Below are 16,527 nucleotides of genomic sequence, written 5' to 3'. Positions count from 1 at the left end.
GGTACTTTTAAGTTTAAGGAGCCCCCTGGAACTCAAATTTTACATAGAATGTATACCCCTCTGCGGCGTCTGCCCCCCCCACCCCTCCCATAGTTCACTGGCTGGCTACGCCCGTGGAAGGTGGTGAGCTAGAAGTGGTTTACCTGTACTTGTGCCGGTGGTCCGACAAAGCGCGTGTTCCTGGCGATGCCGCGGCCGCGCCGTGCGTACGTCATGTTCGCCATCTCCGCTATAAAAGGTGTATGAATATATTGTTTTTGATATTATGGACTATAGGGGTTACGTTAGATTAGAATATAATTCATCGATTTTTGATGTTTGTAAGATCTATTTTAACGCTAAATCAGCCTACGTATTATATTTAATATATTTTCTTAATTAATTTAATGTTTTAAAAGCGCCAGCTGCGCCAGACTAGCTAGGTACAGTGTTATAGTTTCTATTTTCCTCCGTGAGCTTCTACGGATTATCGTCTTATCTATTGTTTAAAAACCGCAAAGGCGCGTGCCACTATGAAAAAATGGTCAAGCCACATAGGTAGCGTTTATTGAATTACTACTCTATTGAGCACGGAATAAGATTCATTATGAACTAATACAGAATTCTAACAGAATAGCTGTCTGATCTCTATTGGTGCGTCTAAGGTAGGCGACTAAACGCTCTCAAACCAGCTTAACTTGTGACACTGCGATCCGAAACAAAGATACGTATTCGAAGACCTCGCTTGCACTGGTAATGCGAGCGCACGGCTAGCTAGCGCCAAGGAAGCAATGTTATGTTTCTCGAGGAGCAGGTAAAAAACAGGGCCGGATTTTCACACAAATATATTTGGGTGGTTTTACGTTGTTTAATTTAAAGAGATAAAACATAACACATTTAAATAGTAGGTACACATCTAACAGAATGGGTTTGTGTAATTACAATAATAACGAGATATACTCATTTTTATAATCAAGTGTTTAAACAGTTGTTTGCTAATTTTAAACTTTAAACAGGCTTATTTTAAATAAACAATAAAACAATGGTAAAATAGTAATAAATATGTATATCCATTTAGCAATCCCGTACTACTAATGTTAAAATAGACCTATATGTTATAATTATGTACACTAAAGCGCCAGACTAGCTAGCTACAGTGTTACCAGCAGCATAGTGGGCGGGGCGGGCGGGCGGGCGGCGCGGGCGCGAGCGTGCAGCGCACGGGCTCGCGGGCCGCGGCCAGCTGCGCCAGACTAGCTAGCTACAGTGTTACCAGCAGCATAGTGGGCGGGGCGGGCGGGCGGCGCGGGCGCGAGCGTGCAGCGCACGGGCTCGCGGGCCGCGGCCAGCTGCGCCAGACTAGCTAGCTACAGTGTTACCAGCAGCATAGTGGGCGGGGCGGGCGGGCGGCGCGGGCGCGAGCGTGCAGCGCACGGGCTCGCGGGCCGCGGCCAGCTGCGCCAGACTAGCTAGCTACAGTGTTACCAGCAGCATAGTGGGCGGGGCGGGCGGGCGGCGCGGGCGCGAGCGTGCAGCGCACGGGCTCGCGGGCCGCGGCCAGCTGCGCCAGACTAGCTAGCTACAGTGTTACCAGCAGCATAGTGGGCGGGGCGGGCGGGCGGCGCGGGCGCGAGCGTGCAGCACACGGGCTCGCGGGCCGCGGCCAGCTGCGCCAGACTAGCTAGCTACAGTGTTACCAGCAGCATAGTGGGCGGGGCGGGCGGGCGGCGCGGGCGCGAGCGTGCAGCGCACGGGCTCGCGGGCCGCGGCCAGCTGCGCCAGACTAGCTAGCTACAGTGTTACCAGCAGCATAGTGGGCGGGGCGGGCGGGCGGCGCGGGCGCGAGCGTGCAGCGCACGGGCTCGCGGGCCGCGGCCAGCTGCGCCAGACTAGCTAGCTACAGTGTTACCAGCAGCATAGTGGGCGGGGCGGGCGGGCGGCGCGGGCGCGAGCGTGCAGCGCACGGGCTCGCGGGCCGCGGCCAGCTGCGCCAGACTAGCTAGCTACAGTGTTACCAGCAGCATAGTGGGCGGGGCGGGCGGGCGGCGCGGGCGCGAGCGTGCAGCGCACGGGCTCGCGGGCCGCGGCCAGCTGCGCCAGCGCGCGCGCGCTGTCCGGGACCACGTGCCGGCTGCCCTGCACGACACAATCAGCTATATATTGAGGGCCAGTTGCACCAACCACAGTTAGCGGACTGATTAACGTCACACGCCGTGACAGTGAAATGGGGTTTTTGACTACTAGTCATATCAGTTTATTTTTTTGAACTGTCAAAACGATTTAAAATCCTAAATAGAGTGGAGGCAGATTTCCGTGAGCTAGGCGTCAGCGAAAGCTGGCGCGAGTCCGCTTTGGACCGAGCAAAGTGGCGTGCTCTTGTGTTGGAGGCCAAGACTCATTTTGGGTCATCGCGCCAGCCAAGTAAGTAAGTAGTAAAATTAAGGCTTTTTGATTTTATTGTACTAAGATGTAGAAAACGTTGCCAAACACATGTTCCAAAACAAACACATGTTTCAAATCGGAAAGAAACAAGACGCGACATGCAGGTTCTGTCATGAGTCAGAGGAGACTGCAATGCACATTCTCTGCTCCTGTGGACCACTAATGTCAAAAAGAAGTACCCACCTAGGGCGGCACGTATTGCAACCCTATGAGGTACAGAACATTACGGCCCAAAGAATCTGGAATTTCCTGGATTCAACGGGCATCAGTAATGAACTTTAAAGGGCTGTCACAATAGACCAATGCCTGGTCGACGTGGCATTCAAAGGCCCACAAACTACAATAATAATAATAATAAACGTTGCCAAATCCAAAACCATCGGCGTTTTTGGGTTCATCTAATTTTAACTACTCGCAATTCGCAATGAACATGGACAGAACAAAATGCTTTTTGAAGAATTAAAAAATACCTAATACATTATTGTCGAGGCTCTGAAGTATGGACGACGCTGTACAGTACTGACGACGCTGACGCTGTGCTGTGTGTGTGTGTGTGTGTGTGTGTGTAGAGGACGCTGGTTCGATTCCAGCCTGGGGCACTGGAGACCCTGGTCACTTTTTCTTAGTATATGACATTGTTTCAGTTTATAAGTATGGACGACATGCCTTTCTCAAAAGTGGTGCAAGAAATATAAATATTTGCCACCATGCCAAAGGAGCATATTTTTAGACGTATTTAAGTTTTGTCTGAGTACCCACAACACAAGCTTTCTTGGCTTACCGTGGGACTTAGTCAATTTGTGTAAGAATATCCTTATAATATATTTTTTTTTTTTTTTATTTACTATTCGTTTTTAGGGTTCCGTACCCAAGCCAAAGGGTAAAACGGGACCCTATTACTAAGACTCCGCTGTCCGTCCATCCGTCTGTCACCAGACTATATCTCATAAACCTGATGAACCGCGATAGCTAGACAGTTGAAATTTTCACAGATGATGTATGTGTGTTGCTGCTATAACAAATAAACACTAAAACGTACGGAACCCTAAAAGTTTTAATCTAGGTTTATTTTATAAATAAGTTAGTATTTGTATATATGTATACGTTATTTAATTTATTCAGGTAGAAATAAATATGATTAAATTGTGATATAATACATAGTTACGTTTCGATTACAATAAGCTTTTGGTACAAATTGTCTCAAAATAAGCTTACCTTAGGAAAGGAAACCTTAGTGATCTCAAGAACGCTCTCCCGGGCAATGTTGTTGAGGGCGAGCGCCTGCATCACCTGCTCCGAGCTCGGCTCCAGGCCTTGCAGCTGGAGACGCAAATGTGAACGGGTTAAGTGGGAGAAATAAGCACTAATAGCTATTGGTGGCCTAGCTTGAATGAAAATATTAATAACACCAGGGGGCCTAGCCAAGTTGACAATAGTTTGCAGAAAACGAAACGAAACGCTATCATTTCCATACATTATATCTTAGCGTTTCGTTTTGTTTGCTGACGATTTTCATCTTGGTCATCAGGGGGCCTCAAGTGCAATAAAAATGTTTTCATTTGAAATTCCATCAGAAATTTATCCTTATTACAGATGAAGCATAAAGACCCTTTAGGCATGGAACGCCAGATTTTCATTTGAGAAGTTATTAGCACGCAAAACGTTTATTTCTAATCGTACGATAAGATAATACGGTACGGTACGAGTATACTTACGGAGGAAACTCCGGCATGCATGTTTTGTGGTAATTAGGTCGGAGCTCATCTAAAAACTTGTTGTTAGCAAACGGAACTTGTCCTTTCTGAAGGACACCAGGCATTTATCTCTATAACAGATAGATGCAATCTGGACTGTGTGTGATCGAAGCGGATCAAAAACATCCTACGGGAGTAAATTAAATTTGTACTTCCTGAAGGACACTAGGTATTTACCTGCAATGAATGCTTAAGTCGAGACGGGAATGCGGGGAGTGTGTGTTGAGGTAGGAGCGAATCCGTAAACGTGCTATAAGAAAAATATATTTTACAGTACATATGGGGCTACTTTATAGCACTAGTGCGAGAAGTAGCATATTACGTTACTGTGTCGAACATTTAAAGGGCCATATGTACTGTAAAACGTTGTACGATACATGTGCGAATAGGTAATTCGCAACTCGTGTCGATTTAAAACACTCCCTTCGGTCGTGTTTTAATTTATCGCCACTCGTTTCGAATTTCCTATTTTTCGCACTTGTATCGTAATGTACTATGTCCTGTATATAGGACATTGGATACAGTAGTCACAGTAACCTCTATAACGGCTAGATGCAGCGGGTGCTTGAGTCTCGAGTGTGTGTTGAGGTCGGAACGGATCCGGAAACGCTTCGGGCAGCGCGCGCAGCCCCACGCTCGGACACCAGTGTGGATCAAACGGTGGTTACGCATCGCCGTTGCTCTACAAGACAATCATATAGACATAGATTTCTGTCGAATCTAAAATGCCGCTATCAGTCACTTTCATATTTGTTTAATAAAGATTTGGTAAGCTTTCCTAAAATGGGGGTGCTCGTAATTTAAAAATGGAGCCTCCTGGTGAGTAAACATTACTTTAATAATCCAAAGATATATATATCCAAAAGATCCAATAAATAAAGATAAAGATATAAATCCAAAGATGAATCGCTAATGTATCATAATTTTACAGAAAACTGCAACAACTGTCGCATAATATTGATATTAGGAATAATACCCAACACAACATAATGATTTCTACAATAAATAGTAAGAATCACTTTGTAAAAACGCCCTAAGTTCTATCACTAGGACCGCAGGCATACAACGTAAATATAAGACTTACCTTCTAAAAGCCACCCCACACACGTCGCAGGGAAACGGCCGTTCTCCTGTATGAATTCTAAAAACAAACAATGAAATTGAAGCAATAAATTAACACGGCTTTTTGCTTCATAAGTGCTGAATACGGATCACGGATTTATGCTTTATGGTTCGAATACCGGTAAAGGCATTTATTTGTGTGATATTTGTTCCTTGACTCATGGGTGTTTTCTATGTATTTAAGTATTTATATCGTTGTCTGAGTTGTACCCACAACACAAGACTTCTTGAGTTTACTTTGACGACCGGTTTGGCCTAGTGGGTAGTGACCCTGCCTACGAAGCTGATGGTCCCGGGTTCAAATCTTGGTAAGGGCATTTATTCGTGTGATGAGCATGGATATTTGTTCCTGAGTCATGGGTGTTTTCTATGTATTTAAGTATTTATAAATATTTATATATTATATATATCGTTGTCTAAGTACCCTCAATACAAGCCTTATTGAGCTTACTATGGGACTTAGTCAATTTGTGTAATAATGTCCTATAATGTCCTATAATTGATGATCAAACGAACTTCTTGAAGTGAAGTTCGATCGATATTATATGAGTCACTTCATTTGAAGATATAGTTTTATATTAACCATGTAGTTTCCCTATTGTACAGATAGCATCGCACATATTTAAGAGTAACTATTTTGATTAAAACTGAAAAACAACTTCCGCCCACTTCCGGTTACTGGTTACCTGCGTGCGGCGACCGCTGCGCTCTTCATTATTTTTAGAGAAGGCAAGAACCAAAACTTATATCAGGGTTCTAGGGTGGGTGGGACCTTATATTATATCTTCAAATGAAGTGACTCATATAATATCGATCGAACTTCACTTCAAGAAGTTCGTTTGATCATCAATTATATTTCGTCACTTCATTTTTCAGATATAGTTTTTATATTAACCATGTAGATGTTTAGAGATATAAGTTTTGGTTGAAATAAGACAAAAGCTTTGGCTGTCTGAGTGTCTAGTTTAAGTTAAGACGTTCCTTCTAACTCCACACACCACATAGAAAAAAAAAAACTTCTCAATTTATATGCCATGCCAATGACCGCAGGATTTTTATTTTAATTACTGTACGTTACGTATACACCGTACTAACATTAGAAATATATTATTAAAAAACATCATAGCGAGACACTAAAAACATATATCTATCTTAGTCCGAAGTAAAATAAGTCATTCGGGTGAGATTTATTTGTTAATGTTAACCATGGTGATAAACCGAAATATTTTGTATTTTTTTTTTTTTTATCTGACCTACTGTATTTGCAGTTAGTATCCTTGCTATGAGATATTTATATTATAGTTCACGTTTCAAAATCAAGGTGATATTTAAACAGTTATTATAATAAACACAAATGGGTGGAAAAACAATTAAAAACTTATAAATAATTATTATAGTTTAATATTTCAAATTATTAGATTATATAAGTTAATGGCTAGAATTTATTTATTTTCAGGTGCTAGGGATTTATTTTGATCTGAATTTATTTATTTTCAATTTCTAGGGATTTATTTTGATAAGTTGTATTAAGTTAGTGTCCCAAATGTACCATATTTTGAGTTATATGATTTAAAACCGTATTTCTGCAATCGTTTAACTTTAACCAATTCTGTAATAAAAGAAAACGATCTGATGATCCTTTTCCATGAAAACACATGATACTATTTTAATTGACTGCTAAAGAAATCCAGAAGTATGGTAAATTAAATTGAACCAAAATTAAATCAATGCTTTAGCGAACAACTGTCTAACGGGTTGTGTTTTAAGCCATCAAGTAATTGAAGTTATTATCGCTGTATCCCACCTGCGCAGAGTAGCCCACCTGCGTAGACTGCAGACCAAGTTCAGGACATAACATGTGTACTATACACAAGTATACTATGCCAATTGAGTTATAAAGCCTTGTTTAAAAGCATAAAGAAAGTTTAGGTATGTAGGTTCAAAATAAAAAGTACATATTAGGTATGTACACATGATATATATATATTGTAATACGCCTATTAGGATATCAAAACAAAGCCTAATAATCACGTTTCAATTTGTTGTTCACACTGAAACATAATTCACTAAGATTCTATACACTTTGTGGTCTACTTTACATTCAGTTTAATTCGATTACAAAAAGTAGAATTAATTCATAAAACGTCCTTTTATGAATGTATGAAAGTTCACTAGCGGTCCTTGTCCGCGATACGGAAATAAAGAAGACAGGCGGTACTACTATTGATATCAACTTTAGACTTGTCTAAGAGTAATAACTAAAATAAGACCTAATTTATGTTAACGATACAACCCAGCGTTACCTCCAGACAGGGTGGGATACGCTGTGTTCACTGAGCAGCTGGCGACAATGAGAAAATTCAGTTATTAGGCTCATGCACACGCATGTTGGCTTACAGCAGCTCCTGCTGAACGAATAGTGACACAACGGCCTACAAAGACTTACGCGGCCTAGCGCGTTTTAAGATTTTTAACTTAAAAAGAATAGTATTTTATTTTACTTTTCTCCAAAACGTGTCTAACGTCATTGAAATTCGTTAAAATCTCTGATCTATTCAAGAAGAAATATACTTTGGATATTATCATATGTAAAAATCCATCATGTTCTTGAAATATAAGAAATATATGAACGTGCATAATTCCATATGCTTTCGGTTAAGTTATGAAAAAATAAATTTATAAGGCTACTATAACTACCACTCAACTTTCGAAGTTATTTCTTATATAAGATTAGAATTTACCCAAATTCAAATGTTTATTATTGCGCTCATATTGCATACAATAAATAGGGCAAGGGCCGAGGCCCATTAATGACATCAGAATATATTTATAAATTAATTTTATATACCTTATGTATATTCGAGCTACTCGTATTACGGTGCTTTGTTAATAATAACCAGTTACACCTGAGTAGGTAAAGTCAGCGTACAACAAACATGACCAGTAAGTCTTTTCATTTAAATAAACATAAATAAGATGAACTTTTTTTTTTATATATATATATTAATGACAGCATGACACGTTTGACCATATTTGCACAAATATCGGTGCTGTAGCTGCTATTCTCTCGGCGCAAACTAAACCAGCACAGCAATCAACCACGATAACAATAACAATCCACAGTATTTCAGGTATTAAGCATCAAATCTCAAATGCCCTCTATTTTTATTTTATCCAAATATTCGCTCTGTCGGTAACGAAAGACTGAGACGTAATGTTGTATATTTTTATAATGTATAAAAAAATACGCTTATAGAACTGACATAATAAAATAGAAAATGTATTTGCTGTATTGCTACTGTGGTTGTATTGTGAGTTTAGAAAACAAATATTATATTTAGTGATTCGGTCTTAATTTTATGAATGACTATATTAATTATAATACTAAATGTATATGTACATATATTTTAAACTTAGCAAAAACGTATTGCATAACCGATTTGAGTTTTTTTTAAGTCTAGTGAACGTATTGCATAGTACCATCGCATTAATGATGGCTGAAAGAGTACCGCGACCGACACATGAGAGTTGAACCATACATTTATTAATTTTGTACGATTTCTATTACCTAATTAATAACTTAGTTATTTAAGTAGTAATCTGAGGGGTAATCCTTTAAAGGATAATCAGAGGGTAGTCTTCTTGTTGTTTTAATACAATTAAATGAATATATGAATAGGTATTTACCTAGTTACCGATTATTTACAATCATAAAAATAAACACTCAATATCTGTGAGAGATGCGAACAAAATTTATTAATAAGTGCAACTCGCCAAAATGAAGAGAAAACCGCTTTCTGATTAACTCAGATGGATGGTACTCTAGTGGTGCTTGACACTGTTCTTGCAAATTGTTCTAGTAAATTGTGATGAAAAAACTCGTCTTCCTCTAATTCAATTGAAGTAAGTGTACTTATTATAATTTAATGATTCAATTGAATTAATTATCCAATATAACTTTCAAACTCTAATTCAAAATCTAATTTTCAAACAGATAATAAGTACTTACTGGCATCGCCTATGAGCGACCATGACAAATACTCATTTATTATCAAGTTTTGTTATATCTTATTCTGAGAAATAAAGATTCTTAAAGCTGATATTATAAATAGGTATATTTTTATATAAGTATTCATTTGGTTGACTCTTTTTTTTTTAAATGCGATTTAGTATAGGAGTAAACCAAAGTTGTTCAAGTTTTATCGCCCATAACATTATTGACGTACGTAGCCATATTTTTATAGTTCGATTTATGAATGTTTCTGCACATCATAATCATTTAAAAATCGACACCAAAATGTATGCACTCTCAGGGCACCACTATACATATTAACAAGATATTTTATCAAGATTTAAGTTTAGAAATTGCTTTCAAATTCACTACACGTCTTTTATAACATATAAGAGTTTAAATATTGTACGTCAGAAAGAATATACTTTAAATAATACTGTGACGTGATGTAGGTACACGTAGCAATTCCCACTTTTAGAGACAAGTTATACCTACCCAATGTATTAATATTATATTTATGTGGGTAGTGTAGTATCAAAACAATGTACTATTGTGTTAAATACAACATTTGCGAGTCTCTTGTTGATTTACATTCAACCTATGGGCGGGGATTCATACTTCTTTTTTCATTTAATACCGTACTATGGGTTAGGTGTGGCAGGAGAATTTGGATATATTTTAAGTGTTGGGCCATCTAAAACCAAATAAAAAGAAAGCCTCCCTCGGCTCGTTATTTCCATTTTTAAGGCAATAAATTTCCCACAAAATATATGGGTATTATGAAAAATGCACCAATATGAATGTCTAGGCCCTTTGTTTCGTTGTGCGTTGTGCATTATCCGATCTTTTGGTTCACGACCAATCGCCGCGCCGGGCGAAATCGGTGTTCGAAATACGAACAGACTTTCCTTCGTGTTGGTTCACGACCAACCCCCAGGATGATTTTTTATGCCTTTGTTTCGTTGTGCGTTATCCGATCTTATACCTTCGTGTTGGTTCACGACCAACCCCCGGGCGAAATCGGTGTTCGAAATACGAACAGACTTTCCTTCGTGTTGGTTCACGACCAACCTCCAGGATGATTTTTTCCATCGTGTTAGTTCTCGACTAACCTCCAGGATGTATGTATGTCCTTCAAGTTGAAGGATTGCACAACGATTTTAAAAACAAATATATGTATATTGCACAACGAATTCAATGAAATCTCACAGCTAACACCATAGTAGGCATAGGCAACGAAGATCGTTATAAAAAATGTGGTCTTGTGCCGAAGTGTTCGGCAACTAGACCGAGGTGTGGACGCTACCACGCACAAATAAAGAATGAAGAGCGCAGCGGTCGCCGCACGCAGGTAACCAGTAACCGGAAGTGGGCGGAAGTTGTTTTTCAGTTTTAATCAAAATAGTTACTCTTAAATATGTGCGATGCTATCTGTACAATAGGGAAACTACATGGTTAATATAAAACTATATCTGAAAAATGAAGTGACGAAATATAATATTTACTATGGGGCTTAGTCAATCTGTGCAAGAATGTCCTATAATATTTATTTATTTCATTGACTTGGAAGCTGTGCGAAAGAAGTATCAGCACATGTTGCAGGTGTCCGTGTATTTTCTAAAGAACAATTGTTGTGTACTATATGTAGGACATATCTAGAGTGCTCAGTAGGCATGGATGAAAAGCAAGCGTATACGTAACTATTGCAACCCCCTTGTCCTTTCTAAAGTACCTACAATAACTGTAAACTATGTATACATAGAACATACCACTAGTGCTCAGTAAGCATAGCAAGGCGTGTTTGCATTTATTTAGTAGTGAGACTTGTGACCAGGTCTCCTTTCTAAAGGACACTAATTGTGTACTATCTGAAGGACATACCTGGAGTGATCAGTAAGTATAGAGGCGGTACAGAAGGCGTTTCTTCATACAGAGTAGGTCTGTAACCGCATGTCCTTTTTAAAGAACAATATTTGCGTGCTATATATGTAGGACAAACCTGGAGTCCTCAATAAGCAGAGGCGGTACAGAAGGCGTTTCTTCATACAGAGTAGGTCTGTAACCGCATGTCCTTTTTAAAGACAATATTTGCGTGCTATATGTAGGACAAACCTGGAGTCCTCAGTAAGCAGAGGCGGTACAGAAGGCGTTTCTTCATACAGAGTAGGTCTGTAACCGCATGTCCTTTTTAAAGACAATATTTGCGTGCTATATGTAGGACAAACCTGGAGTCCTCAATAAGCAGAGGCGGTACAGAAGGCGTTTCTTCATACAGAGTAGGTCTGTAACCACATGTCCTTTTTAAAGAACAATATTTGCGTGCTATATGTAGGACAAACCTGGAGTCCTCAATAAGCAGAGGCGGTACAGAAGGCGTTTCTTCATACACAGTAGGTCTGTAACCGCATGTCCTTTTCAAAGAACAATATCTGTGTGCTATATGTAGGACATACCTAGAATGCTCAGTAAGCATGGATGCAGTACGGAAGGCGTGTCCGCAGACGGTGCAGGTGTGTGATCGCGCGCCTGGATACTGCGATTCTTGTCCATGGACCTCTCTAAAGGACATTATTTATAAATAATATACAAAGTTGGTTGCTTTCGGCAAATACGTATAGAATACATATCGTAAAGGAGCATAAGATAAAGCTTAATCATGTGATAGTGAAAGCCTGTGGAGTGTACAGGGTTTCAAAGTGTTTGAAGAACCCTATAGCCTTTTAAGTAAAAAAAAATCTGTTTATTTCTTTTTATAAAACTAATCAGTACATGTTTTAAGGTACATAGCGTAATCTATATTTAGCCTCAGAGCATAGAGAGTAATTTTTTAACACGCTTTTATTAGGTCGACCTGTATGTAACTAACTATGTAATGGAATCTAAGGTAACCAATTTAACCATCTTCCAAGTATCGTAGCGTCATGAAAATTGGCAGCTGTATGTAGTTCTGGTGACAATACAATAATATGGTGCTGTCGAACTGATCTGATGATGGAGCCGGAAGATATGAACTGGAACTTCATGATGGAACTTCGTATCATAGCTGTGTTTGGATTTGTTAGAAAAGTCTTGTAATGAACTTTGACCACGATTAGGTTTCAAGGTCTGATGATGAAGCTGGAAGATAGGCGCTGGCATTCCATGATGGAATATCGTATCATAAGCGTGTTTTTCTAGTGTTTTTTAAACTATTAATTTATTCAATTTGGAATTTGGCACCTTCTTTTATTCCATTATAGTTCAAAATTCTATTTGATTTTGTCCTTTAAAAAGGACATCGGGAGGGCACATAGATAGTTACTTGAGATGGTGTGGCAGCAGGTTGGCGGGGAAGCTGAGCCCGCAGTGCGTGCAGGCTGCACGCGCCTCCGTGTGCGCCTGACCACTTAGCCCTGTAACGTTCATTCACATTCTTGGGATTAAGTTCGAGCGGCTCCTGGGCTATCTTTGTGAGGTAGCGTGTGGACCCCAAGCTCCTAAAGTGAGCCGTGGTCAAAGCCGAGAGAATGGTAGGAAGATTATCACGTAAACGTTTTTCAGAATTTCTTTTTTAAGCAAGTGGCTGGTGGCCTAGCGGCATTCACCAATGAGTTTTTACGAAACTTATGTACGAAATATCATTTGATATTAACCAGGCGTTTTTCGGTGAAGGAAAACATCGCGAGGAAACCGGAATAATTGGGATTAAACTAGGCCTTATTGGGATAAGGCCTAGTTTAACCTCTGGGTTGGAAGGTTAGATGGCAGTCGCTTTCATAAAAGCTAGTGCCTATGCTAATTTTTGCCTAATTAGTTGCCAAGCGGACCCCAGACTCCCATGAGCCGTGGCAAAATGCCGGGACAACGCGAGGACTTTAAATTGTTATAAAAATTATAATTACAACGTGAAACTGCAACTTTAAAAATCATGGCTTATTATCTGAGCGATAAGTCCACAATACAAATCACAACATTATTTTAACATTATTTCTTTCCTTCACTAAATGACTAAGGGGTCGTTTATTAATTACGTCACACGTTTAGGGGGAGGGAGGGGGTAAAGGAAATGTTACAAGTTGTGACATGAGGGAGGGGGGAGACACAAACTTTGTGACGTCACATTAACTTGTAGCCGAAAATTGTTTTGATTTTTTATGTTCGCGGTACAGCGAAATAGCTAGTTCTTGAAACGATATACCGTTTTTTTTCGTGAAATTTTTATTTCTAATCAGCTTCGTAACATAAAATTTATAATATTACTATTATTCAAAATTAATTTTATATTTAAATAATACTTCATTCGAATTGCTGATTTCGTTGAAAACAAGATTGCCAGATATGTGACGTCACACCTGGGGGTGAGGGGTTGCCAAATGTGACCAGGTGTGACAAGAAGGGGGGGAAGTAAAAAAAATGAAATTTGTGTGATATAATGACCCCTAATCATTAAAGTACCTATGCTCTTATATAAAGTATGATGTTATTTATTAAATACATATAGTGTAAATGGCGTATTTACGGTAAAACTACATGTATTTTGTATGTATATGATAATATCGTGAACGAAACCTAGAACTAACTAGTAATAATACCTAGATGATATGATGACATTGATGACTGAGATCTACAAATATTGGATGATTGCTACAATGACAATTATTTAAATATTAATATTTGTATACCTTGATTATCATTAATAGGCAATGACACGTAACTGTGCTCCTTCTTCCTATGTTTATAGAGCGCAGTTTTGTTTGGCAACACCTCGTCGCAGTCGCGGCATGGGATTCTTCAAGAGTTAGACTTAATATTAATCGGCCGATCGTAAAATCAGGCGGATCATAAAATGCAGGCATATCGTGAATCGTGAAAATCTTTGTCTCGTTCCCTGAGTCGACGGAGCCCCCGCGCGGGGCTCCTATTTCTTAGCCCTTCGGGCATCTGAAGCAACCTAACGAACCTATCCCCACCTATCTACTGGTTTAATATGACTACCGTTAAAACATTACGATCGGCCTGATGTTACGATCGGCCGCCGACATTAATAATGCCATATGGATGAAGAAATTCCACAAAGAATGGATAACGATTTTTTTTTGGAAACAGTAATATTTTCACAGACGGATTTTGCGAGCCATTTTTTAAATATGAAAAGCCATCGATCAACAATTAACACATATTAAAAATAAAAACAACTATACGTCTATACTTTAAACCCCGGGTACGTCCTTAAACTACGTCCAAAAGAGAGGTATGGGCATTGTGAATGTCATCTCGCTTTGTGTGGTAGGGCACAGCCAGTGGATGTCATTCCAGATCTAGAGCAGAGCCCAACTGGAGAAGTACCTCCACCTTACAGAAAACAGCAGCCAAATAACACTAGACCCTACTCATAGTGTTGTGTTCCTGCGGGTGAGTAAGGTTGCCAGAGCTCAACGAGGGGGGGCTGGTTTAGGGTCGGCAACGCGCATGTAACTCCTCTGGAGTTGCAGGCGTACATAGGCTACGGAGACTGCTTACCATCAGGCGGGCCGTAAGCTTGTTTGCCACCGACGTAGTATTAAAAAAAAAAAAAAAACTTTAAACCCGTCAAATATTTGCATTTCTTTATTGGCAATGGCAAGGGGTCCATGTCTGCACTTGGGATTGTTTCTTGAACGAGTAAATACTAGAGCTGCCACGAATATTCGGCAATTATTCGGTATTCGGCGTATTCAGCCACTTAGCCGAATATTCAGTACACCTATAATATTACCTACATTTTAATTATTAAATAAACTATAATTATTTAATAATTAAAATGTATAGCTATTTTGGAAAGTTGTTAAATACGAAGACGTTTTTTGAGCATTTGATGATTACAAATCATTTTATTTTTATTATACGAGTAGATTAGATTGGAACGACTCTAACTAGAATTACTAGTTCTGAGCAGCAAAAAATAAATCTTAGTAAACGTTGTGCTGTGTTGGTAAACAGTTTTCATAATAAATGTGATTCAAAATGTACGCAAGTCATGCCAAATATTCGGCCGAGAGAGGCCGAATATTCGGTATTCGGCCAAAACCACTATTTGTGGCATCTCTAGTAAATACCCAATCGCTAGTTAAGGCTCTCTCGCCGCGTATGTCTTCTTTACACACAACTTTTGTTGTTGTTTTGTGTTTGTTTGTTCAATTCACAACATGCAATAATTCTTACCTATAATCCGTATTGACCGTCTTGGTGGCTCCGCTGCCCTTGTCTGTCGGTTTACCGTGCACTTTCTTCCTGTGATACGCCACGCTCCAGCTGATCAAAATATTAGAGTTGTTAAGAACGCGAGTCTTTCAAGTTTAAATTTGAAGAATTCGAGTCGTTATTACGCGACTCGGCGCTTAAAAAACTTCCGAGTCTAGTCCCGGGTCGAGTCCTTCATGGCGTTTTTTAAGTGCAACTTAAAATGACTCGATTCTTCGAATAAAGACTTCGTCAAAAATTGTACAGGATTTATGTACAAGTAGGTAACACAAAGGAAAATTGTCATTTTTAGGGTTCCGTAGTCAACTAGGAACCCTTATAGTTTTGCCATGTCCGTCTGTCTGTCTGTCCGAGGCATTGCTCCGTGGTCGGTAGTGCTAGATAGCTGAAATTTGGCATGGATATATAAATCAATAAAGCCGTCAAAGTCGTAGACGTAGAATAAAACCTAATTTTTTTTTAAGGTAGGTACACATAAGGTGGGGGTGAATTTTTTTTTTGCTTCAACCCTACAGTGTGGGATATCGTTTGAAAGGTCTTTCAAAACTAACAGGGGTCTTCAACAAACATTTTTTGATAAAGTGAAAATATTCGGAGATAATTGCTCCGAAAGAAAAAAAATGTGTCCCCCACCTCTAACTTTTGAACCATAGGTCAAAAAAATATGAAAAAAAACCGTGAAAGTAGAGCTTAAGAAAGACGGACATGATCAGTTTAGCTGTTTTTGAGTTATCGCAAAAAGTTTCCTCTTCATAGTATAAAAAGACGTACTATCCACAGTTCATCCCTTGGTTAATAATCTACTATACTTTAAGCTCCAATTTAGCTTATTGTGACGGAAGAGTAACTACGGAACCCTACTCTGACCATGGCCCGATATGCTCTTGGCCGATTTTTTTAATGATTGGGCATATCCCATTAATTTAGGATGGGGACAATGCCTTTTAGAAAACTTTTGTACAGATTTTGAGCGTTCTCTTTAAAGGGCTCAAGTATTTA

The 16,527-nt window shown here is 39.4% G+C and overlaps 1 pseudogene; it reads right to left on the bottom strand.

Annotated features, from left to right (window-relative positions):
- Positions 1-1,902: 1,902 nt before the first annotated feature.
- The window catches only part of LOC133532239 (zinc finger protein 729-like), a 58,358-nt pseudogene continuing 43,733 nt past the window's right edge, over positions 1,903-16,527 (bottom strand).

This window comes from Cydia pomonella, chromosome 26, assembly GCF_033807575.1.
Source record: "Cydia pomonella isolate Wapato2018A chromosome 26, ilCydPomo1, whole genome shotgun sequence".
NCBI lineage: Eukaryota > Metazoa > Arthropoda > Insecta > Lepidoptera > Tortricidae > Cydia > Cydia pomonella.
This window is presented reverse-complemented; position numbering and strand designations above follow the sequence as displayed.